The sequence below is a fragment of the Balaenoptera acutorostrata genome, chromosome 19 (genome assembly GCF_949987535.1).
Source record: "Balaenoptera acutorostrata chromosome 19, mBalAcu1.1, whole genome shotgun sequence".
Classification (NCBI taxonomy): Eukaryota; Metazoa; Chordata; class Mammalia; order Artiodactyla; family Balaenopteridae; genus Balaenoptera; species Balaenoptera acutorostrata.
The window spans coordinates 20982316-21008738 of NC_080082.1; the positions used below are offsets into that span (position 1 = coordinate 20982316).

A 26423-nucleotide genomic window follows, 5' to 3' on the forward strand; every position below is an offset into this window, starting at 1 on the left:
GACCATTGCGTTAGTCTGCTAGGGCTGCCATCACAGACTGGGTGGCTTAAACAACACACATTTATTTTCTCACAGTTCTGGAGACTGGAGGTACGGGATCAAGGTGTCGGCAGGTTTGGTGGCTTCTGAGGCCTCTCTCTTTGGTTTGCAGATGGCCACCTTCTTGCTGCTCCTCACATGGCCTTTTCTCTGTAGCTGTGCATCCCTGATGCCTCTTCTGTGTCCTCTTCTTATGAGGATACCAGCCATATTGGATTAGGGCCCACCGGAGAGACTTTATTTTGATTTAATGACCTGTTTCAAGGCCAAAGTACTGGGGATTAGGGCTTCAATATACATCAATTTGGGGGGACACAATTCAGCTCATCATGATTATCAAGTCACTTCCCTTCACATTACCAAGGGCAAATTGTTCAAATGTGGAGATCAACCGAAAACATTTAAAGAGACCGGTGGGGCAAAGATGCTTTTGGGGGAGAAGCATGGAGATGTGCTTCTTTCTTTACCACAGCCTCAGGCCTTCTTCAGGTCACTCCAGCCCCCGCCCCTTCTCCTGTGGGTGCAGTCTCCCCAGGGCCTGGCATCAGAGGGTATCTCACAGGCCTGGCTTTATCTGCTTCTCTCCTTCTGGACAGATGTTCGCAGAACCTCTGATGCTGAATTTTACTCTTTGGTTGATATTGTCGTCAAGGTTTTATTAGTGATGACAGAGAGAGATAAGGGGATGGAGGTAAAAAGATATAGAGACTCTGGGGGAAGGTTAGGCCTCTTCAGTGCTTTGTTTTTCAATTTTGGTCCCTAATCCATCACCCCCTTCTGCCTGTCTCCTGCCCCCTCTGTTAAAAGATGCAGCTTCTACACGCAGAGAGGCCTCTGACAAGCAGAGAAAGAAAGACAACAGGACTTCAGCCTGGGCCCAGGTCACTTGCTTTGCTTAGCTCGACATCGCCCCTTGGCTGTTGTCAGGCAGCTGGTAATTTATGGTCTCTGGTCAAGAAGCGTGGGCCAGGAACCGCCACCTTCATCCCCCACGCTTGCTGGGTCCATGCCAGCGCCTTCCATAGCTTCTGTCTGCTGGGGAAGGCTTGGGGGCCGCCACCCTGCCACGGAGCCCGCGACCCTGCGACCCCGGAGCAGCCTGTCTGGCACCTGCGATCTGTCCGGTAGGAAGCCACGCCCTTCTTCTGAAGGCCGTGCCGCATGTCATGCCTTGCATTTTGAGACCCAAAATAGCTGTTCTCAGTGGCAGTTTCCCCTTCCGTATGGTTCTGTTCTTCCATAGAGGTGATGGTTCGTGCTTGAAGAAGTCGTGCCCCAGAGGAAAAGTCCAGGCGAGGGCAAGCAGGAGAAGCGACCCCCAGCACAGCATGGCTCCCTTCTCACTGTGCTCCAGTGTCACTGTCCCTTTAAGGTCCACACGCCCCTCTTCTGAAACGCCCGCCCCCCCCCCCCCCCCCCCAGTTCCAGGTACATCCACGTCTGAGCACCACGAGCTCCTCAGCAGCGTCTCTGGGGCAGACCTGCTTACCCTGTGCAGACGGTCTTTGGGGCAGAGCCTCTGTCCTTGCACCTGACCTTCAGAATCCAGCATGGAGCTGTGCACACACAGTTACTCAGCAAGTAACGTATCAAATGAGCAGGGTGACGAGGGACGACAGCTAACAAGGCTCCTCCCCCTCCTACACCTGCTCAGGTGTGACTGCTTCGGGGGCCACTGCCCCCAACTCCACAGTTCACTCCTTCCTCTGTATAGCCTTGCCCATTTGTCTAACTTTTATGTGCATATTACATAGTAACCAACTCCACAGTTCACTCCTTCCTCTGTATAGCCTTGCCCATTTGTCTAACTTTTATGTGCATATTACATAGTAATTATATTTCTTTGTTTACCCATCACTCTCTCCATCCTAGCAGAATATGACCCATTCTCCTTGGTATTTTCCAAACCTAGAGCTAAGTGTGGCCCTGGGAAGGCACCATGACGCGACATGACATGACTGTTGAACTGAATTACACTTAACTAGGAAGAGAAATCATGTTGCTTAAAGTATGCTGGATCTGGCTCTGGCTACTTTAGAAGCAATGACTTAATTTAGTCTCATTATTTATGGAGCAAGTGCTATGCTGAGGCAGGGTCCTGGGCATTACAGATGAAACAAATGCATGCTTGTCGAATTGCTTCCATTGACTAGCAATTTTCAAAGAGGTTACCTCTCTACACCCCACTCGAATCGTGTCAGGGGATGTGTCTGTTTTGTTCACTGCTCAATTGAACAAAACAGTGGCTACCTCAGTGACTGGCAAATAAGGCACTCCGTAATATTCGTAGACTAAATGAATGAAGAACCTGTGAGATAGATACTATTGCAGCATTTTATGGAGAAGTTAAATCACTTGCTAAAGGCCATTCAGCTATTACCTGGCAGAACCATGATTCAAATCTGGTCTGTTTGACCCTGAAGGACATGGTATCTCCACGTCCCCCATCCTCTCCCTGTCCTGCACGATGGCAGTGTTTCCATTGTCATCAATTGAGAGCACAAATGCTGTCCTATAAAACGGGCCATGCGTGTGATGCAGGAAAAGTTCTAGGTGGGACTGGAGGAAGTGTGGGTTATTATTGTTATAAATTATCTTGTTTTTCTGCAAAACACCGGAGGAGGACTCAGAGAGAAGGTGGTCATTAGCTGGGTCTGGTAGAATTACAGGTTTGTAACCTTCACATGATGGTCAGCAGAGGAACCTGCAAGGTGAATGCCAGGCCTGTGGGAGAGGCAGAGTGGGCCTTGACCACCCCTTGTTTGCCTGAGGAAATTAATTCAGCCAACTTAAGTACCTAGGTTGGGCCTGGATCCTGGAATGGACAAAGCATGTCTTGTACCCTTGACTAACTCATGACCTACTCAGGGAAACAGAATCATATTCTGCTCACCACAACTTGGCCATGGGGTGGGGCAATGGTCACTGTACAGCCCTGTTATGTGGGGTCACCTAGTGGTGTGGTGGCATTGTTCATGATCTGGATATTTCTCTGGGAGAGAGTCTCAGGTCTGTGGGTGTTTATTGGCCAAGGTCTGATGAAGAGAGCCTTTGTGTTTCACCAAAGTAATCACTTCTAAAGGAGTGGGAACTCAGCTCCTGTCGTCAACCCAGAGCCGAGGAGAAATTAAAGGTTTTGATCTGCAGTTGATCAACTCTTAAATTCACAGTGTGGGGTGTTTCTGAGCTTTGTCTGTTTTTTTGTTTGGATTTGTTTAATATTTGCCTTGTTGGTGGGAATGGGTCTCCTTCATTTAAGACACATGGGAAGTGCTTCCTGATGATTTATGCCAGGGAGGGTCCAATCTGTGGGATAGATAACAGGTGCTCTTTGGGGAGCATTAAAATGGCATTATTGTGAAATACTTATGCCAATGAATAGCTCAAGTGATCACTCCTGGGCTGATGGCTCAGGAGAAGCTGTCAGTGCCTGAGGAGCAGGGTATGACGGCAGCCTCCTCTGTGTCGATGCTCCTTGACCTTTAATGAAAAGGCAAGAGACAGGACAGACACTCAGTTATTTATCCCCAGTTATGGATCTGCTGTTTTTAATATTTTAACACATTTACTTAATCCCACTGCAATCTCTGCAAGGAGCCATGATCATCCCCATTCTAGAGATGAGGAACCGGAAGCTCAGAAAGCTCAAGTGAGTTGCCTGAGGTCACACATCTTGTCAGAGGTCTAGCTTGCTTTATCTGGTTGGAAAATTGGTGTCTCTATTCTCTATAATGTATTTTCCCTCCTAGACTTTAGAATTCCACTCACTGGCTTTCAAGATGGTTTGTTGTACCTTTTCTATGACAGTTGGAACGATAAAGGACTGAGAAAGAGTTGAGTTTCATCTGACCTGTGAGGTGAGGTGGGCTTCCGTAAGCCTCTCATCCCCCTGGCTAGGCAGGCCTGGTGTATAAAGACTCCTCAGGAGCCTGAATACCAGGGTCTGGTGGGGAGGATGGGTGAAGTCACTATGCACTGACCATTATCCTATGGACCTTATATGGGCTCATGTTTGTAACGGGCAGAGCAGCCCAATGTGGTATATACTATTACTTGCATTCTATGGAGGATGAAATGGAGACATAACGATGATAAATGAATTACCCAATGTCATTTGACAACCAGGAGACAGGGCAGGGGTTTTAAACCACTGGCTTCTAACTCCAAAATCCATACTTTTTCATTTAGGTCACCATGTCTCCTGGTCAGGGGCAAATGGGAAAGTACAGAAACATTCTGAGGGAATGTGAATGAGGGTGATGGGAAACGAGCAGTTGTATTTGGGAGGGGACAGCGTGTGGGGGATGCCGTCCTGTGTGAGAGCAGTCGGGGCACAGGACGTGGGCCTGCAGGGTGGGCGGAGCTGGCCTTGGCCGTGCCGGTCTGTGCTGAGCAAACCCTTGTAGTTGCCCAGTGTAGGGGCAGGGGGCAAACTTCAGATGTGGAGAGAGGGTTAAAGAGGCCCTCTCACCCTCTGTGTGGTACATTCAAAAAGATTGAGCTAAAAATAATGGGTGTCCTTTCTTTGAGATTTATACGTACCCCTTGCATGAAATTAACAAAGATGAAACCAACATTATATTTGCCTTAAATATTCTCCTCACTTCAAACTGTTATTCTCCCTTCCAATATCTTGAGACAGGTGCAGGCGGGGCCGAGGTGTGTGTGTGTGTTTTTATTTTGTTTTGTCTCACGGTAGCCTGATAGCCTGCAATAAAGCCAACTCCGGTTAGAAAGAGACATTTTCATTCCACATCAAAAAGTGTGACTGAGAAAGCAGGAGAGTCTATTTTATGTTCTTTTATGACTGATATTTGGACAAAGTGACCACAGCCAAGTTTGTAGCTAATGATGGAAAGGGGAAGTTTAATAGTTACACAGGCTGGGTTGTGGCTCTATGAGGGGAAGTTTAGTGTTACCTACCCTACCTCTGCTCTGGGCTTTTGATAGCAAACACGAAGTGACTCGTGTTAGTAAATGGGGTTTAACAATGCTGAGGTAAAAGTGGAAGTTTGCCCCAGGGCTCATGTTGTAGCCATAGTTGCTGCACGATCCTGAGGTTAGACTGTAAATATAGGGACCTCACAGGTTGGGCTTAGAACAAGTTCTCAACTAATAAGCAAACTTGAAGAGTTAGGAACATGATTCCTGTAGCCAGAAGTAGACAGTCTGGTGCATATAGACCATGGGGAACAAGCGTCGCGGGGGCACCCGTTTACTCTTTCAAAGTATATTTATTGAGGGTCTACTAGAGAGGGGCTAAAGATGCATTTCCCTCTTGGAGCCCACATTCTAAAAGCTGGTGATCTGGGCCAAATGATCATTGCACTATTTACAATAGCCAAGATGTGAAAGAAACCTAAGTGTCCATCGACAGAAGAAGGGATAAAGAAGATGTGGTACCTATACACAATGGACTATTAACTCGGCCATAAAAAAGAATGAAATAATGTCATTTGCAACAACATGGATGGACCTAGAGATTATCATACTAAGTGAAGTAAGGCAGACAAAGACAAATATCATATGATACCATTTATATGTGACATCTGAAAAAATGATACAAATGAATTTTATTTACAAAACAAATAGACTCATAGACATGGAAAACAAACTTATGGTTACCAAAGGAAATAGCAGTGGGTTGGGGAGGGGGGAGAAATTAGGAGTTTGGGATTAACATACACACAATACTAATATATATAGCACAGGGAACTGTACTCAATATCTTGTAATAACCTATATGGAAAAGAATCTGAAAAAGAATATATATGTATATATGTATAACTGAATCGCTTTGCGGTACAGTTGAAACTAACACAACTTCAATTAAAAAAAAAAAAAGGAACTGCAACCTCTGCTACATGGGTTGTAGATTAACAGACATGCTTTAGGGCAGTGCTTTTCAAATGGGGTTCTGGTTAAAACACAGATTCTGATTCAGTAAGTCTGGGCTGGGGCCCGAGATTCTGCGTTTCCATCAAGTCCCAGGTACTGTTGGTGCCGCTAATCCTGACCTCACCATTAGGAATGCAGTCCAGGCTGCCAGCCCAGCGTGCTTTCTATGTGGTCTGTTCATTTCAGTCTGTGGAGTCACATGAATCAAGTTCTCCTTCCAGCGTGTGAACTTCAGCATATTCAATAAATCCATTCGTCATCTTGAGGAAGGGGCTAGAGATAGGGATCCCCTCTCAGTGTAGATAGAGACCTGGTGGAAGCACCATCACCTGAGTGTAAGGGTCAAGACTCTTGCCTCGAGTAGAACAGATTGCGGGAATATACCTTGTTGCAGTTTCATGTTCCACTTGGGCTGGATTTCTGGGGCTGCCCCTAATTGTGTGGAACTTGAACTTGGTCCAAATTTATGACACACCACCTTGTATTTTTCGGAGGAGCCCCCAAAACACAATTTGCTCCTTTTGTCTCAATAAAGACACTTTTTTTCAGGTCACGAGTGCCTATGTTATTGCAGACACACACACACACACACAAACACACATATTCTTCGTTGTTTCTGGTTACAATTATCAGATCAGGCCACATTTCAGCAACACGATTAGTCCCCAAATGCCAAAACTCCCAGTTGAGATGCTGGGATTTCAGCAGTTCCCGAACATCCAGTTTCGGGAGGCTTGGTTTCGTACAGGTGCTCCGTTACTCCACTATAACCGACACTCAAAAGCGGCAAGGACGAGGACATCGGAGCGGGGGGAACTGAATAATGGCCTCTGAAAATTGGAAATCCATTTAAAGTGGGAGGCCATCTCGTCCGCACCCTTGGTAAATGTTATAAAGCGAAGGAGCTTTAACCTCTGAATTAGTGTGGAGAGAGAGGCAGTGGAGTGCAGCAGGCTATCAGGAAAAGGGTGTCGTGTTTGGAAATGAGGGTCTGATGCACGATGAGAAGCAGAAAGTGCAGGCGTTTTACATTTGGCCAGAGATCAGCAGCTTCTGCTAACAAACAGTTCCTGGAGGGATGAAATTTCATCGGGGAGAAAGGGGACCGACACACAGCCGGCAGAGGCAGACGAGTTTCCGAGACGAGGAAAAATGCAGTCTGGGGTACATGCTGTTTGCTCTAAAATATGAACTACAGAGAGAGTAATTGTTTAATCATCTGGGGCCTTTAAACAATTCACTTTTTGTGGCTCTCTCATCCGAGCGCCATTACCTCTGTGCTGCCCACCTGTTCCCCTGCCAAATGGGAATGTAACCCAGTTAATGAGGCCATTATCCAAAGCTCACTGCAGAAAGAGGGGGAATTTCACCTGGGACAAGGAACACAGAAAAGAAAAAAAAAAAAAGTACTGTTCTGTGACCTTTTTTTGCTCAAAAAGTTTGGAGAAAATGGAATTGTTCATAAGAAATGGCAGGAGAGCGCAAAGCACAATTTACCCCATGAATGTAATAGCAGTAGTACACATACTTGCTGGAAACCACTGGACTCTTAATTAAAGGGCCACAGATCTTTAGATTTCCACATAATTAAGGATTGATAATCACCATGCATTGTGCCACCGGCACAAAGTAGTATTTAACTTACGGTACTCACATTTCTTTTAAAACTCACCCCAAAGTTCCAGCTTCAGGCTTTGCTTTTATAAATGTGGTTGCTGGAAGCTACATGCAAAACCAGCTGTTTTTGGTTTTTTTTCCCTTTCTCTCTTTAAGAGCAAACCTAGTAAAGTCGCTTAACGTTTCAGAATGCCTGCACAATATTTTTAAGTCGTTTGCAGATAAGGGAAGATTCCGTAGCCCCAAGAAATAGAATAAATACCAGCCACCTTCATTAACCTGCTAAATTTCAGGAGAGAGAATGGTCTCTAAGAGAGGCGCACTGTTGGTTATCGAGCCTGCGGACACCTTTGTAATGACAGATTGGGAATGACTGAGGGCAGTTTGCTGCAGTTCATTTCCAACACCACGGAGCTTGTGCTTATTCATTTGTTCAGGCGTTTGACGTCTATCAGGACCTGCACCAGGAGGCCATGGTAAGAACGAACAACAACAGCAAACACAAAGAGACCCGGCTCCTGCCTCCTCTGTGTTTACAATCGAACGTGTGAGACAAACACAAACTAAAGAATCAGATGGAGAAATATGGGATGACAACCGCGGTAAGTGGAAGGAGGATGACCTGGTACTCTGAGAGCTAATGGTAGGGATTGACCAGGTCAGGGAGGGTCAGGGAAGCTTCCAGAAGAAACAGTACTAAAATGTTCATCCTCTAAGCATAATTCCTTAGTTCCTTCAGTGTTTAAGGGTTTAGCTCACCTTTGCTGAATGCTCATCTACTCTGATCTTCACAATAGAAAAGCAAGGCAGAGACTGTTCTCCCCATGTCACAGACAGGGACAATGGGGCAGGAGGGGGCGAGAGCAGACTGCCCGGTAGAGCCCGGTCTCTGGGGTTTCGTGCCGTCCTTGATATCAATCAGCCTTGTGTCTGTTTTTTGTCTGCTGCTTTCTGGATGATGTTTCACATATTAAGCCTGATGAGCCTTAGCTGTGACCAGCCTCTCAGCAGCGGTGAAACTCTGAGTCACTGAAATAAAATATTCTTCAGCTGCTGCTGTCAGCTGGCCTCCTCAGATAGCCATTGCCATGTCTGTGGATTAGTCTCTGCTATAGCCCTCTGCCGTCTCCTCCTAGATTCTTAGCTCTCCTCTGCTTGATGTTTCCAGGGATGGGACCCTGGCTGCCTCCTGACGTGGTCCCCTATCTTGCACATATTAGCAAGATCTTGAGGGTAAGCTGCTAAAGTTCTCACGGTGTCTTCTGCTTGGTCACATGGCTTCTGGTGCAAGAATTGATGGAGAGACTTTAGCAGAAGTGGAGGGAAAGGATTGGGGACCTTCTGGAACCCAACAGTGTAATCGAATGGGGCACATGAAGCCTGCTCTGAAACATGTGTTTGTGCTGGGTTTGTTCAGGGATAGAATGCCATCCTTCCTTACTCCCCATCAAGACTAGAACTCTAAAGAAGTAGGACCTGTCTGAGACATCCTGAGTGGTCCTCCCAGCAAATAAAATGGGTGCACCCTCTACTCCTCATCCGCCAGCACATTTCCGCCTCGCTCGATGTTTCTGCATGAACTTCATAAAACAGTGGCCTGTGAATTAGAGGAAGGAGGTCCTGGGGGATCCCCGGGGGGCTGGGGTCTATGCCCCTGACCCTGCCGGACTTGCCGCAGTGGCTGGAGGTGAATGTTTCCTCCCCACACTCTGAGCCGTCAGCCCCTTTGACATTCTCCTTCTGGAATCACTGGATGCCCTGGTAATTACAACTGGGAGTCCAGAGCTGTGAATTCCTTTATTTCTTTAGGAGATGACTATTGTAGACCCTCCTCGCTCTCATAAACAGGCTATAAGTGGAGTGCAGAGCTGGCAATGGCAGTTTCCCCAGGTGGCCTGGGGTTTCTCCCAGGTGGCAGGCTCGCACTCAGGAGGTGTGATCAGACCAGGAAAGGTGGGGAATTCACGCCACAAAACCTCTGCCAGGTTTTGAAAGGAGAAGCCCTTTGACTTTGTATAGGGAGAGAGATGAAAGAGTTAAGATATCTCAGGAAGAAAATGACCTCTTCCAGATACACACCTTGAAGGCTGATACTGTCCTCCCCTACCTGACAATATGCTTGGCTCTCAAGGAATTAGAAAACAAAAACCTTACCCTGCTCAAGAGAGAGGGTTGGATTTAACATTCAGCTGATCAGGCTCTACTAAGCTCTTCCTGTGAAATAGTGGCATTTTATTGCCTACTCTAAGCAACATGTCACAGTGCCTCATTGCTTGGGGAGAGCCTGACACATGGATTCAGTGGTGCCCATTTTGCAGATGAGAAAAGCCAGACAATCAGGAAGAAGCCGTACAATTAGGACTTTGGATTTGCTAGCCTAAGAAGCCCTCTCCTTTTTCATGAGTCACGTTCTCTCCTTAGGAGGCAACAGCTGGTGCTAAGGCCTAAGGATGGCTACAGGGAGGAGAAAGCCTCAGCGGCGGGCAGGTTGTAATTTGTGCTGCTGAGGACATTCAGTGCAGTAGGACAAACAAGGCTAACAGCACAGAAAACAGGTGGAGGCTTCTCTGCAGTGAGATTTGAATTCAGGTGTGAAAGAAGGATCTTAATAACAATCAGAAGATGGGTGCTATAGACCGAATGTTTGTATCCTCCCCAAATTCATATAGTGAAACCTAATCCCCGATATGGCAGGATTTGGAGGGGAGACCTTTGGGAGGTGATGAGGCCATGAGGGTGGAGCCCTCGTGAATGGGATTAGTGTCCTTGTAAAGGAGACCCCAGAGAGCTCCCTTGCCGTTTCCAGTGTATGAGAACATAGTGAAAAGATGGCCCTCTGTGTACCAGGGAGTGGGCTCTCACCAGACACTGAATCTGCTGGCACCTTGATCTTGGACATCCCAGCCTCCAGAACTGTGAGAAGTAAGTGTTTGTGGCTTCAGCCACCCAGTCTATGGTGTTCTGTTATAGCAGCCCAAACAGACAACAGGGATTCCTGGTGAGACACTGGTGTGGGCAGAGGCCAGTTGGGGGCGCGGTCAGGGAGTATTCAGACAAGGCAGATCAGACCTTTGCAGTTAGTGGCCTGCAGGTGCATCTGGTCACGGAGAGAGACGGATTCGAAGGCTTCCTGTGCAACTGCAATATCTCTGACGCAATGTTTCTGGCCCTCAACACTGTTGACATTTTGGGCTGAGTAATTCTTTGTTGTGGAGGATGTCTTGTGAACTTTAGGGTGTTTGACAGCATCCCTGGACTCTACCCCAGTCGTGACAACCAGAAATGTCTTCAGACTTTTGCCAAACGTTCCTTGGGGCAGTGGGTGTGGGGACACTGCTCTAACTCCATCCTCATGGCAATCTCAGCAGATGACTTCACTCGCCTTTGTGCTGACGTAGGAAAACAGAGGCTAATGGTTACAAAACTTGTACCTGGGAGCGTGGGGTTTTGAAACCACATTTGTTCCGATCCTTGACAAGACTCTGCCTGACTGCCAAGGGGGAGAAGGGTCAGGGCCACCTCTTGGACTTGGTGGTGGTGAGCTTTGATCTGTTTTCTCGTGCTTCGGAACTTGCCCCTGGCACTGGTTTGCTTATCCAAATAGGCAGAAGTGCCCTGTGCGGCACGAGAGCAAATTGTCGGATTTTCAGCCCTTTTGGTACGGCTTATTAATGTTCTTGCATAACACTCTGTGAACTGATTCCTTCATTCTCAACATTTACTGAGCTCTGACCATGTCCTAGGCATGATGCTGGGTCCCGGGTAAAGAAGGGTGAACAGATCACAGCCTGATCCCTGCTCTCACGACTTTATATCACAGCTGGAGACAGATGACAAGACAGTAGCAATCACCACAGCAGCAGCGAACCCAAACAGCACGCTCTGATGGGAAACACCGGGATGAGAGAACCGGCTAGATAGCCCGAGATCTGAAGGCTGAGGAGGTACCGGCTCTGGAGGTAGGTGGAGGGTACTGGAGACAGAGGGAACAGTCAGTGCAAAGACCCTCAAGTGAGAAAGAGTTCGCTCTGTTTTAGAAATGGGCAGAGAGGTGTGCGGGGCTGGATTTGCCAGGAGATCACCGCCCTGACACTAGTGGTTGAGCACCGGAAGTTCCCAGCTCGTCGCCCTGTGGACAGGATTTCTGGAATAATGATGACTTCAGCGTGGAAAAGAATAGTGGCTCTGAATGTGTCTGGAGATCCCCATGGACTCCCAGCCTGATAACTTCTCAGGAGACACGTCATTGTCTCCACATGTGTCTGTTTCTTCCCCAGACTTTCAAAAGCTGGGGAGGAAAACATTGTCCTCTACCCATCTGGGTTCTTCTGGCTGATCTAAGAATTAAGTTGATGTGAGACACGTTAACAGGAGAACATCAAACAAAAGCTTGATAACATGTATACGTGGGAGAGAGCCAGGAAAATTAACTCACCAAAATGGCTGAAGCCCTCACCTTAACTACCACTTGCAGTTAAAGACAGAAGAGGATGTTGGGGGCAGTGGTTTGGGACTTCAAAGGGGAGGAAAGTAACTCACATGGAGACGGAAAAGCAAATGTTTGGTAAATAAATGTTTGCTGGGACCTGCAGAGACACTGGGACACAGAGAGGACGCTGATCTCCAGGCCCCCTGCTGAGTTCCCCCCCGCACAACCCGCGGCCCGTATTCTCCGCAGACGTCTCTGCTGATAGCACTATTCTGGGAACAGGCCCTCTAGCTAAATTCTTTTAGTCATTTAGGGGGACGCACAAAGTTTCTTCCTAAGTCTTTCGGGCCCTGATTGTTTTCAGCTCAAAGTAATCCACCTGCCAAAGCGACATTTCGGGGAAGCGAGTCCTGCTCCCCTACACGGAGCCACTTGGGTCGTCTCCATAAGGAGGGGCGGTGGGTCCTCGGGGACCTCCTGTTCCCGGGCTCCCTGAAGCTGAAAGCCCTGCTTTTCTCCCTGCAGTTTGGGCTTCGAGGCTCTGCCTCTGTCCCGGCCTGTGAGGGGGACCCACCTGTGCCTGTGCCGCCCCTCCATTCCCTGTTCTCCTCTTTGCTTTGCCCTGATCTGCGTCCAGCCACTCAGGGCTCTGAATACTTGCTGGCCTTAGGAGACCCCTGTGTTGTGCCTACTCACGTCTTTCTCCAGCCATGAGGCCCTGGCCACTCCTGTCTCTCTTCCTTGCTTTGCTCCCCTGACTGTCCCAGGATGGATTCTTCTCCCACCTTGCGTCTCAGAGTTTGCCTGCAGCCTGGCCTTTCTGTCATGCTGGGTGCATTTGAAGCAGGTGTGGGAGCCTGTGCTCTGACCTTGCCTGGAGCTTTGCAAGCCCTGGGGATCCAGGGAAAATTATACCCCCGTGCCTGCCTCTGGGAACGCACTGCCTCCTGGCTGAGGGGCTTGAAGGGGCTCAGCGTTTTCTGGGCTAGGAGGCAGCCCAGTGGCAGGATGAGCTAGAATACAGGCACCAGAAGGTAGGAGCGGTGGAGCCTCAGAAAGTTCCTCCACCTCCTGACACGTGGGTGCCCGGGTGCCTGGCAGCCAGCTCAGGGTCGAACTCCCAGCCCTTCTTCCCCGGGATGGGGGCCTCGGTGTTTTCCTCACCCGGTGGCCGCATGTGCGCCTCTCACCCCCAGGTCTCTCAGATGCATTGCAGACAGAGGATGCTCGTCCTCGGCTTCAGTTCTCCTGGTAGCCTGGAGCTGGAGGAGGCCGTAAGCTTGGGCATTTGATGTGGGTTCAAACCCAGGCCTCACCAGCCATTGGTTATGTGATTTCAGACAAGTGCCTCAATCTTGCTGGGCCTTCATTTCCTCAGATGTAAAATGCAGATAATGGCTCCCTCAAGGAGGGCAGCCCGAGCCCGAGCCCTGGCGTCAAGAGTCATCTCCATACATCAGTATCTCTTTTCCTTTCCTCCCTCCCTCCTCCTTTCCTCCTCCCTCCCTCCCTCCCTCCTGAATGCATTCAGGGCAAGATCACTTGAGGACATATATCCTTTGTCTCCCTGTGAGAGTCGCCCTCCCCGCCCCCCACCTCATGTAATTGTCAGCAACAAAGTTGGAAAATAAGGCGTCTGAAGCAGCTCTCGGCACCGCGACATCTGCACCAGACAAAACTCGAAAAGCCCGCAATCCCCAGTCATGAATGCACTATAAAAACAATGTGGCAAAATGAAAATCGTTCCATCATAATATTTCACAGTTCTTTTTGACAAAAGCCAAGCCGCCCTCATGAATACACATTTCCCAGCATCTTATGCATTATGCATCAGCCTATAGCAGGGGACCTGGGAATTGCCAGTCCCTAGTAAAGGGCCTTTGAAAGTGCCTATTTTGTAAACAAATGGAGCCCAGACCCCACACTCAGGCTCTTTAGGTAATTTAAGACTGACTCTGGCTGCCCGAGTGGGGACCAGCTCTTCTTAGGGCTGTAAATGGCAGGTGTCTCCAACGTTCTCTGGATGAAGAGGGGTGCTTCAGCGTTCGGTAGTCTCATCTTTAATTTCCGAGTATCCAACATGGCCGTCCGGAGGGGCAGGGACAATTCCTCCCCGAGCCAGAGCCAAATGTTGCCGGAATGCCAAACGAGCCCACCAAGGCTGGCTGAGCAGTCAGGCAAATTAGTCAGGACTTCTGACTCCCAAGAGCCTCCACGGGATCAGGCCCTGTGATGGGGGCTGCTGATGGCTGGAGGGGACAAGGAGGTCTGAGCACACAGAGGCTGGCCTGTCTCAGTGGGCTTGCAGGAAGCATCTCTCTTTGCCCCAAGTAGGCAAACTGGAAGTAGGTATTAAGCGTGCGTTACTGTCAGTGGGAAGTCCCTTGAAGATTATTAACTAACCCCTGCGGTTCAAGGAAGGGGAGACTGAGGCCAGGCATTTTAAGTGACACGTTCAAGGTCACACTGGTTAGTGAGCAGTAGGTCTGGGACTGCTGGAAGCCGGTTGTCTCTTCCCAGCACCTCCCACTGCTTCAATCATGAATTGGCAGCAACTGAAAGGACCAGGGGTAAAATGGTTACTGATTGCTATGATTTAAGCAAAGGGCAGACAGGGATCCTTACAACAGCCCCGGAAAAGAGCATAATTCAGGGCTGTTTTGTGTCATTTGCAATCTGTCCTCTATGGTAGCCTTATTTGAAATGGTGAATGATGCATGATAGATATCTACTCATTACATTATATCTGTCACAATAACAAGGTGGTGATTGATTCATTGCTACATGTATTTATTTCATAAGAATATTCAGCTCCCATTAGGGGGTGCTGCAAATGGCTTTGAATTGAGGGACAGGAATTCTGAATTCCAGTGTTGGTATGCCCTATTCTTCCCTTCTGTGGACCTCAGATTCTTTCTTGTAAAAAGCGGGGCTCAGGAGCAATGGTCTCTGGGTTGCATCCCAGCTGAGATCTCCCACCTGGTAGTGTGTGAGTACGGGCACCGTGCAGAGGCCTCGATGAAGTCAGGGGGCAGAAGAGCCCACCTCATGATGTATAAATGCATCTGCAGGGCTGGGCTCCGCCATGAGGGTTGGGGCGGGGGGGGGGGCGGGGGGGGGGCGGCGGGATCGACCCCAGTTAGGGAAGTTCCTCATTACTGCACCTGCTGCTCTACAGCTGTTGGACCCGCTTGCTGATCGGTGCAGTTTGACTAATGAAAGCAGGGACAGCTGAAGGCTGATTGAGACAATGAGGCGACTTTACCCCTCACAGACACCTGGGAGAACCAGCTACGGGGATGGCTGCTTCCCCTCCTCTGCTGACCCGGGGAATACACTGATGGGGGAGGGGGCTGGAAGCGGGAAGTCGGGATCATCATGCCGCCTCCAGAACTGAGAGCCCACCCGTGACGCTCTAAGCCTAGTATAAGCGATGCTCAAACTGCTGGGCATTTTTGTTGTTGTTGTTGTTGTGAAAACACTCCCCATCTGGAGTTTCTGATTCAGGAGAGATGTGTGCGGATGTGTTGGGGGAAGTTTTGTGTCTCAAAATTCCCAGGTGACACTGCTGGTCCAGGAGCCACACTTTGAGCACCACTGATACAGGACAAAAAAAAAAAAAAAAAAAAAAAAGAATATCTACATGTCCTGCATTTCCATTTCTCAGCATCTTCAAACTACTGAAAACTGCTCCCAAATCTTTGTAAAAATAAATAATTTCAGTTTCTACAACTGGCACAGCAGTAGGAAGTGTCCTCGAGTAACATAAATAGTTATTTATTTGGTTCCAGACCAAGAAATAATTTCCCCTGAATTATGAAAGGAAAATATTCAAATTCGAAGCCTTAGAAATTCAGAAGAGTATAAAAATGAAAATAAATGGAAATGCGTCACAGAGGGATAGCAGCTGTTGACATGCTACCTTCTTTTAATTTTTGGCCGGTGAATATGTGCCTGTAGGTCTTTCTACTGGTCTGGTGCAGTTTTCCTAAATTGGGATCCTTGGGTTGTTAAATAGTGTTACTATCAAAGGAACAAAAACAATAAAACCAGAAACAACAGCGGTAACACAGAAGATATATTTTAGAGGCAGATCTGAGATCAAAATCTTTGGAAAATGCTGTGGTAACCAAAATTTAAAAGTTGAATAGGTTTTCAACTGGAGGAGTTAAACTCTGATGGGCACTCTAGGAGGCATTTGGGGTGGGAGTATCTCCCATGTAGGTTCCTTATGGAATCCCTCCTCTTCTGCCCATCTCCCCCAGCCCTACCCCAAGCTTTATAAGGGGTGGAGGTTCTTAGCCCTCCTAGGGGAAATGCCTGGAGAGTTGTAAGGAATTCACCCTGGGTATAAAATATGGAGTTTAAAGCTCCTATCACATATCATTCTCTATCATTGGTCATCCTGGGTTTTCCAAAAGGAGCTGCCTTATTTTGTTGAAAATTTAGTACGTTAAGCAAGAAATGGTCATTTCACCTCAATTATCAGTCTCTAGACAATCAAGAGTCAGGATTCAAAGTCCATACTTTCCATGGCTGTGACCTGAGCTTGCCTTAAGCTGTCTTTCTCTTCTTAAAAGGACACTAATTCCATCATGAGGGTTCCACCCTCATGACCTTATGTAAGCCTAATTACTTCCCAAAGGCCCCACTAAAAAGAACCATTGCACGGCGTGGGGGAAGGGGGAGTTAGGGCTTCAACACACGAATCTGGAAGGGCAATAAACATTTAGCCCATAATAGCAGCTTTGCTTCTTGGCAAGCCAACTAACCTCTTGGAGACTGTTTACATTTCTTAAAGAGGGATGGTGATGCTGGTGTGATCTGCAAACCATCTCTATTCTGGCCATTGTGAGATGGGCTGGGCGTGGCCAGTGACACACCTGTTGTTGCCCGTCTCCCTGTGTACCACCTCCTCTGCCTGGCTAGCCTCTCCTCCACCTGCTCCCCATTCACCCGCCTAATGTCTACTGGACCTTCAAGACTCAGTGTTGCTTCCTTTGGGCAACCTAACTCTCCAGAAGCTCTTACTACGCTGTGTTGATCCATGTCTCTGTCTCCCCCACTGGGCTGCGAGTTGCTCCGTGAACACAGAGACCATATGTCCCATCTCACTTTCATTCTTCGGTGCCTAGCAGTCTGCCGGGCACATCACAGGTGCTTAGTAAGTGTTTGGATCAATGAACGTGGTGATGGACACTGCAGAGAAGGAAAGAGATACAATAGAGGTATAGCTGTAACCACTGGTGAAAAAGAAACATACCAGCAGAGAATATAAGGAAGCAATTAAAACAGCAATAGGATTACCCACAAATATTTAAACAAAAATTCCTGCCACAATGGTTTAACCAGGCCAAACCAATAGAAAAGCACCTTATCAGGGTGACAAATGCCAAGACCAGTGCTCAAAACCCAGCCTGGTTTCCTGCAAGGGTCTTGTGTTTGCTTGACCATTCCACGCACACAGGGTGATCCCAGTGGGGCAACTGTGTCTGATAGAAGCAAACTCTCTACCTACAAATCATGAGGCTAAGAGTGAGCTCGAGCAGTTAGTGATCATCTTAATTAACCCACAAAACTTTATGCATGGCCTGTATTCAGCCAGCCTTTTGATCCCAGACAGAAATCTATTAAAGCCCATTGAGAGAATGAAAAGACAAAATCTGATGAACGTTTTTTACCTTGGTGGATATAAAAGTTGGCAGGTTCGATGACTCTAAGAGTGATCTATTTGCCAATAGCAATATTACATTAAACTGGGGAAACCATTCCCTTAAATGCAAGCCGAGTGAGTACTCTGAATAATGGCTGAAAATTACATGTGTCCAGGGCCTGCCTAATCTGGAAAGGATAGAATTAACATTCCTGCTTTAGGAATGTGGAAAAATTCCACATTTTCTCCAAAGGAGTACTTTCTAAGTTTGAGTCAGGGACTAGTTTAAGAATCTGGTGAAAATTATAGAATAATGCATGTGGTACATGCACAGAGCACTTCGTGTTTCTCAGGGAGCTCATGGAATTCTTAAATGTCCATCTGTGCATTCCAGTCAGGAATTCCTGCTGCTAGGAGATGATGTGGTCTAGTGCACAGGTTTTCAACCGCCAATGTGAGGAATCACATTATCAGAATCATCTCTGAAACTTTTCATAATATACATTTACCCCGTGTGGTCTGGTAGTGGATCACTGCAACTTTTCAAGAAGGCAGAACTGAGGTGGGGCTAAGACATGGGTGTTTTGAAAAACACCCCAGTGATTCTCTCGCCCCCTCACACCTCACCGCATCATGAGCAGGAGTGAATAGGTCAAGAGGAGAGAGCAATGGGTTATAGACCCATTGCTAGGATATATCTAATATAGTACTACACGACCCGCTGTTGATTGAATCCGTGGATGTGGAACCACGGATACGAAGGGCTGACTATAAACTTATATGCAGATTTTTGACTGTGCAGAGGGTTGGCACCCCTAACTCCCACATTGTTCAAGGGTCAACTGTATATCTAATAGAGAAATATATCTAATAGAGGTAGACCTGGGTTCAAATCCCAGCTTCTTTCCTCACTAGCCTGACTCGCTCAAGGAACATTTATTTCCTCTCTTAACTTCTGTTTCTTCATCTGTAAATGGTCATTAGAAAGACTGAGCTGAAGGGCATGGAGTTTATGATGCAACCTTAATTCCCTTTCTTTATTTAAAGGAAACATAAAGGTACAAACTAAGAGTTGCATTACGGGGTCTTCTCAAGAAGGAAAATCTCAGACATTGGATGCTCCGCGTTACATTTTATGCCTGATACAAAGTGTAGTTGATGATGGGAATTCTCTATGTGCTCCTAAGGGTCTTAGGTGTTGGGGAAGAGTTGCATTTCTCAAAGTCTGCTGTAAGGGGATATATTACTTGTAAAGGCCTCAAGGACTTTTTCACAGCGAAGGTTATGAGCGAGGTTATGAGCCAGTAGAGTTGGGAGTATTTCACCACATGGTGACTTTCCCTGGTTTGGCTTCCAAGGGCATTCTGAGTCATCAGAGAAGAGTACAAATGTGGGCGATGCTGTGAAAAGTCTTTGTTTTTGATTGGAGTGGAAGGATGGCCTAGTTGGGTGGGTGCTACTGGGCTCCAAGGTCTGGCATAGCGGGGGGCATCCTACTTGTGCACAGGTCTGGACATGAGTCTCTTGGGAAGTCAATTTCCAAGACTCTACCCTGGGAGTCATTCTTATCTCTAGAGCAGTTATGAGGATCTTAACTATAAGCTATGCAAAGCGCCTATCCGCAAGGTATTAGGTGTTGAACGAATGGTAGTTATCTTGGTGTAAGTGGTAGTGGTAGTGCTGGCACTAGTAAACTGCTAGTAGTGGCCAAATATGACTCAGAGGTTTCATCTGGGCAAACCAGGTTCACAGCTCATGGTGAAGTCTCAAGGCCTGAAATGGGGGAACAGAGCCAAGGGGGAGGAGCATGGTGAAAGTGGGAACACACGGGAAGGGGACTGGAGTTGGAGTGAAACAAAAAACCCAGGCTGGGCTCAGGCCTCTCAACTTTCCTCTACCCAGCCCTGCTCAACTGCAAAAGATGGTATCTCCCACATAGGGTGACAAATTCATCCCAGTTTATCCAGGACTTTCCTGGACAAACAGAAAGTCCATTGGGTTTGGAAATGCCTTGGTTCCTGGAAAACTAGGATGATTGGTCACCCTCCTCCCACCTGCATTCTCCAGCCCATGAAGACCAGGCCAATCCCATCCGGGACTGTGGGGTGATTCTTACTGTCCCCTCACTGGGCACTCATGACATCATCCTTTCCTTGTGCCCACCACAGTCTCTGGGGGCATCCAAAAGGGCATCAGCTTTAACTTCAGCTTCACACTTGGGTTCTTGCTGAGAATGTAAGGACATTGTCTAGTTCACTGTATCAACAGCATGTAGAAAAATCCTGGCACATAGTAAGCTGCTCAGTAGTATAGGTTGGATGGGTGAATGGAGATATTGCCTAGATCTCCAGTTTGCTTGCTTAGGCACCTGAGGTACTGCTTAAATTGAACTAGTTTCACCTTCGCAAAATCAGGTCACACTGCCCAGGTCCTGCTCCAATCTGAATGGGCCATTCAGGACCACATAACCCTCTTGCTAATCTTTGCTGCTTCCTTAAAACTTTTCCAGGATGTTCAGTTCGCCATGTTGGTGCATCTTGACCTCCCCCTTTAAGTAATGAGAAATTTCCTCTTCCCCTTGCAAGTTCAGCAAACCTTGAGTCAGAGTGCATTTCAAGTTGTGAGAGGAACAATGGTCAGTGTACAAATATCATGTTTTAAATATTTTCTACAGTTGTCCCCATGCATCTTTATTATTTGAGACATTCCCTTATGTAGGCACCCACCCTCTCCCTTCCACCCTATTTCTCCTACTTGTAAGGGTCACGTTCATTCTTCGCTGAGCCTCAGCAGCAAACCATGATGCCTTCTTTGTCATACAGGGTCCCTGCGTCTCTATTTGGTTTCAGAACTATTGGGAGAGGACAAGATGACACCCCCTTTGCTTCTATTTCCAATTTTTAGAGAGGCCTCTTACATTGATGGTTCATCCATTAAGATGTTAACTCTCAAGTTGAAAGTTGCAGGAAGAAGAGGAAATAAGTTGGGTCTCGTTGCTGTCCCTGTAGCCAGGAATGCCAGGCTGACATGTATTCCATCAAGATCCGCATAGGCTGTCATCACGGTGTCAAGAGATAGGTTTTGACTCATACACACCTGAGTTCAGCTCTCAATCAAACAGTTGATTCGATCTGTGATTTTATTATTGTTGTTTTATTATTGTCATCGTTGTCACCATCAGCACATTTGGCACAACTTACTGGGCATCTATTGCCAAGTAGTCGAGACAGCCCTTCATTGAACGATGGAGGACGTTTCGTATTCTTACCCTCCACCCGTAAGGCCACTTGTGTCTCCCAATCCTAGTGATGATGCCAGGTGCTCTACATGCATTTCCAAATACCCTGTTGTTGGGCACTGTCCCCAGCTGAAAACTCCTTGGGGTAATCCAGGGAGGAAAGATAACGGCAGGGAGAGGCTTGATAGAAACTGGAGGGTTCTGAGCTCTGGGAATCCCGAGCCGGTTAAGAGGTGATTTTGCTCATCCCCTTTCAGGTGAAAGTACACTCACCCTGATGCTGGAACAACCTCACGGCTCACTGGTTCATGTCTAAGCTCTTAAGGACTCAATCTGTTTTACTCACTCTCCCATGGGGCCAAACTTGCATTTCCCTTTCTGTAAACTTCCTGCATTTGCTCAAAATATTCTTCTCTACCTGGAATATCCTCTCTGCCCCTCCAAATTCAACTCCTCCTCCAAGGTTTAGCACAGAAGTCCTCCCTCCAGGGATCTTTTTATTGTGTCCACTGTGTGCCCATCGGGTACTATTCTTTTCTCTATATTTTCTCATCTCTGTCCAGACTGGAAGATATTTGAGGACAGAGACCGTGTCATCCTCTTTGGTTCCTCTTCAGCACCGAGACGACCGTGCTGTTTGCTTCTGATCTTTGAGGCACTTCTGCTGGTTTGCTGGGCAGAAAGACCCACTCCCTGGTGTGGGTGGGTCTTGCCTTTCCACATACCTTTATCGAGATTTCCAACACCTATCAGATCCCGAGGAAAGGTACTTGTTTTAACACAGCTGCTGGGTAGAGGTCATTGCTTTAACAAGTTTTCTTTTCTTTCTTTTCTAATGAACTTAATCATTTTTAATATCTTTTCCAGAGCAGAATACATTAAATGACCCTGACTTGGCTGAAAGCCTTCTCTCGAGTGCTTTGGGAGGATTAGAGGAAGCTCTTTTACAGCCTCTTAGCACGACTGGCTGCCTTTTCCTTTCTTTGGGTTAGCAGAGAGTGAGGTTTGATCCTAATTAACAAAGGGGGAGCCCTGAGCCTTGCAGTTTATGTTCATTGGGAGAGAAGCAGGGGCTGGACTCTTTGGAGAAGGGAAGCTAGTATTTTCAATGATTTCAGCTTGTGTCTGAACATGGGGGCTGACAGGGACACTGACAAGGCAGCTTTGGGAAAGCACAGCAGACCCCAGAGAGAGAAAGAAAGCATAAGGGTCAGGAGAGAGAGCCGTTGTCATCTGAAGAGAGTCGACTCTGGCGGTGGAGACCATCTCCAGCAGTGATGGAGGGAGGATTTGGGCTTACGGTGCAAATTCAAAGTCAGTGATAACATTTTTTTTTTATTGCACAAAGAGCATAAGAAGAGGGCAAAAAATGAGACAAATGAATCAGCAGTGTAATGAGAATGGAAAATAGTACAAACTAAAGATGTCATCTATGTGGTATTCAAATTCCTGGCTCATTACCTTCTGGCAACAGGAGGAATTGTTTCACACTTGGGGAGGGTCAGGGTCATGCGGAAAGAAGGGGTGTTTCAGATAGTCTCCACTGGATCCTACAGAGATTCCCTTTGTCTTATATACGTCCCCTCGTTATTTCTGCTTTAGGCCTGTGAAGTAATCTCTCCCCAAAGATTGAGGAATAAGAGGGGGCATATTCTTGCTTTTCTTCTTTCTCTCTATGGCCCCTAATCGAGTGCTGGCCATGGGGTACCATTTAGAACTTTAGAGGAGGAAGCATCCATCGGAGACACCCTGCCTCGGCTTAGTGTCAGAATTAATTGATTGAGTGGCTGAGGATGATTGAGATTTGCCTGGGACTGGGCGATCGCTATCTCCTTTTAACCATGATTCGCAGACTCCAAATCAAGAAACAGACCCTGTGAGCACACCCTCGGTCTCAGACAGGGGTGGCATGCCACTGAGAGACCTCAAAGAAGCCAGCAGAGGGAGAATTTGTCCGAACAGCACAGGGAACTGTATCCTCAAGTTCTGCCAATTGCATCACTGGTTTGAGCCTGCATCTTTCTCAGAACATGGCATTAAAATATTCTGCTCAGCTGCTGTGTGCTCCAGAAATAAATAAATAGCAGCACTATTTTTAAAGGATCATTGGGCTTCATTAAGTAAAGAGCAGCTTCTCTTTAACATGGTTTTGAGGATTTGCTGTCTAAACAGTGGGCTGGGGTGTTGACATCCTGGCAGGAGTTTTTCAAGTGTGTATTAATAGGCCTGGCTGTTTCTGGCGCTGCCAGCCCCTGGCTGGGCATTCTTCAGCCAGTCATTCCAGCCGCTCTCGGCTTCACTTTCTCATCTGTATGCACAGTGCGGGTAAAAAATCTGTCTCCCTGTTTATTGTGAGGATGTGATGCAATGAGTCAACTCCATAGCCACTGCAAAGTGCCTGTCGGTTCTTCCATTCATTAATTCACTGAGAAACGCTGCTGTCAGAGGATGCTTTGGATGGCTACTGTCCTTTGAATCAGTCTTTTGGTTTCTCTACCTTGTTAGGATCTAACAAGAGGTCTGATAATTAAAACCCAGCCAGGCTGAGGTTAAAGCTCTTTGGTTCACTTTCACCCACATGCCATCATAACTGTCCAACTCTGGCCCAGGATTAGGAAGGAGGTAGAATTATCTTTGCATGAAAATGAGGAACAGGGCCTTGGTCAAAGAGCAATTCTTGCAATCAGATAGACTGATTCAAATTCCAGATTGGCTGTTTCCTGGCTACATTTAGACAAGCAATTTATTTGCTCACAGCCTTGTTTCCACCACCTGTAAGGAGGAACAATAAAACCTATCTTAGAAGACTCTTGGGAGACCAAACAAAATGATGCCTAGATTATGCTTTGTAGCAATCAGTGCATAGTGGTTGCACGCAAGATGGTAGCTCCCTCAGCAGAAACAGATGCTATTGAGGTGGTGGTCTCAGGTCACCTGCCTGTCTTTTAGTTCTTTCCTTCTCTCCCAGGCTCTCCCCACCTGCACTCTCACCTTCCCAAGACAGCCTTCTTGCATGTCTGCCATCAGAACTCTCTCAGAAGGAACGTGGATGAGTCCCTTGTCCTTCTTCATGGGCTGGACAGAGTGGGCGCCCTCTTCCCAGGTTGGGTGTATCTCCCGCCTCTTTTGGCTTTGTGGGACCAAAGACTGTTTTTATGAGAGGAGAACTAAACCGCTGGAGTCCTTAAAAAAGTTAAGGTTGAAGTATATAGAAAAGTACATGTATTGTCAGTATATAGCCTATCACACAGTTCTGCAGAATTAACAAATCTATGTCATTAGCACCCAGATAAACAAGTCATTGGCAGCTCCCTAGAAGTCCCCCTCCTCATTGTCCCTTTTAGTCACTGACTCCCCTGCAGGGTGACCTCCATAGGCTGCTTATGTACTTTATATAGGTGAAATCATATATATGTACTCTTCTGTCTGGCTTTTTTCGCTGGACCCTGCATTTGTGAGAACCATCCATGTTGTTGTGTGTAGCTGTAGATTGTTTATTCTCCTTGCTGTGTAACATTCCATCAGGTGAATATACCACAAATTACCTGTCCATCCCACTGTGGATGGGCATTTGGGTTATTTCCTTTACAGTCCAGTGGCATCCACTTTTTGAGATGGTCGTGGAGCCTTTGCTCTAAACACCGGCTGCCTCACCTGCCCAGAAGCTCAGGGCAGCCATTGGGTAGGACTTCAGGGCAATGGCAGAAGTGAGACTTATTACATGAACTTTAATTTAGGACCTCAGGTCGCTCCAGTGACAACCCTAGAAGGTAGGTAGGAGTCTCCCAGTTGTCCACATGATCAAACCGTGGCTGAGACGGTTTAGACATTTGCCTGAGGCAGCAGATCTGACAAATGCTAAAACCAGGATTCTAATCCAGTTTTTAGCTTCTCTAAAAATTCCACTCCTTTCACAAATCATACCACCTCTTTGCCAGATTTGATGAAAAGCTCACCTTAACTGGGTGGTGGGGGGGTGGTTAAAGGAAAATAGTTTGATTCCAAGGCGTCTACAAGAATTTGGCCAGGTCACTGTTTCCCTGGGCTGGCCATCCTCTCCTCACTTTTAAGAATAAAGCAGTAGGGCTTCCCTGGTGGTGCAGTGGTTGAGAATCTGCCTGCCAATGCAGGGGACACGGGTTCGAGCCCTGGTCTGGGAAGATCCCACATGCCGCGGAGCAGTTAAGCCCGTGCGCCACAACTACTGAGCCTGTGCTCTAGAGCCCACAAGCCACAGCTACTGAAGCCCGCGAGCCACAACTGCTGAGACCCGCACGCCTAGAGCCCATGCTCCACAACAAGAGAAGCCGCTGTAATGAGAGGCCCGTGCACCGCAACGAAGAGTAGTCCCCACTCACCGCCATCTAGAGAGGGCCTGCGCACAGCAGCGAAGACCCAACACAACCAAAAATAATAAATAAATAAAATTAAATTTAAAAAATAGATAACTAATGAGAACCTACTGTATAGATCAGGCAACTCTACTCAGTGCTCTGTGGTGCCCTAAATGGGAAGGAAATCCAAAAAAGAGAGGATATATGTATACGTATAGCTGATTCACTCTGCTGTACAGTAGAAACTAACACAACATTGGTAAAGCAACTATACTCCAATAAAAATTAAAAAAAAAAAAGAATAAAGCAGTAGAATTCATTGCCCACAGGGAGAATAGGCCAGTAAGTGAGACTCAAACCAGGTTGGAATCTTGACTCCTCCACTCATGAGCTGTGTGACCTTGGGCAAGTTACTTGCCGTCTCTGTGCCTCTGTTTACCCATCCATAAAATGAGGGTGATAAAAGTTGTTACCTCACAAAGCTGCAGTGAGGATTAAATAGAAAATTAATGTATAGCACTTTGCATAGTGCTGGGCACCAAGTTGATATTTTTTTTGGCACTTACTGTTATAATAAAACGCAAGCCCTTTGGCAGGGCTGACATTCTAAGAGCCGGGTACTGTCATTTCAGCCAGCACTTTGAATCAAAGACCTTCATCAGCTCCTAAATAAACGTTACATGGCTGCTACCGCCGCTTCTCTGTTTGGAGATGTCTATTAAAATTATGATTCAATTGTCAGAAACAAAATATTCTTAAGATGTCTTCAACCATACCCTCAAATTATACGACAGTGTCTGGCTTTAATACCCATCTAAATAGTTATACTGCTGACAGGTTTCGGGAGCGGCGTTTGCTCTTCCATTCCTCTCATTAACTTATGTAGCAACATCATAACTCTCTGGAAGGATTTTTAAAAAAAAGGATGTTGGCATATTCCATCTGAATTCATTTCATATAGCGTCTGTATCAGAGCGTTTGCATATGAATGAGATGACTTGACGTTGGATCATTAACATGGGAGCATTGCCGTGACACATTTTAGAGTTCAGGTTAAAGAGTTTGAGGCAAGCCAGGGAAGGAAGGTTGGAGACTCAGCCCATCTGAAATTTTGCTGGAGTCGCTTGACATAGAATCTCCATCCCAATAGGGCTGTGCCTGGAACTGCAGTTCTGTCTCTCGCCTTTAGGACGGCAAGTCCAACATCCCACCCAT

The 26423-nt window shown here is 47.1% G+C and overlaps 1 long non-coding RNA gene across 1 annotated transcript in view; it reads left to right on the plus strand.

The window, feature by feature from the left end:
- Positions 1-11289: 11289 nt before the first annotated feature.
- Positions 11290-26423, plus strand: part of LOC103016052 (uncharacterized) — a 162110-nt gene continuing 146976 nt past the window's right edge. Inside the window, exon 1 of the long non-coding RNA XR_452540.2 lies at positions 11290-11513. This is a non-coding gene — a long non-coding RNA (uncharacterized LOC103016052). The remainder of the gene's footprint in view (positions 11514-26423) is intronic.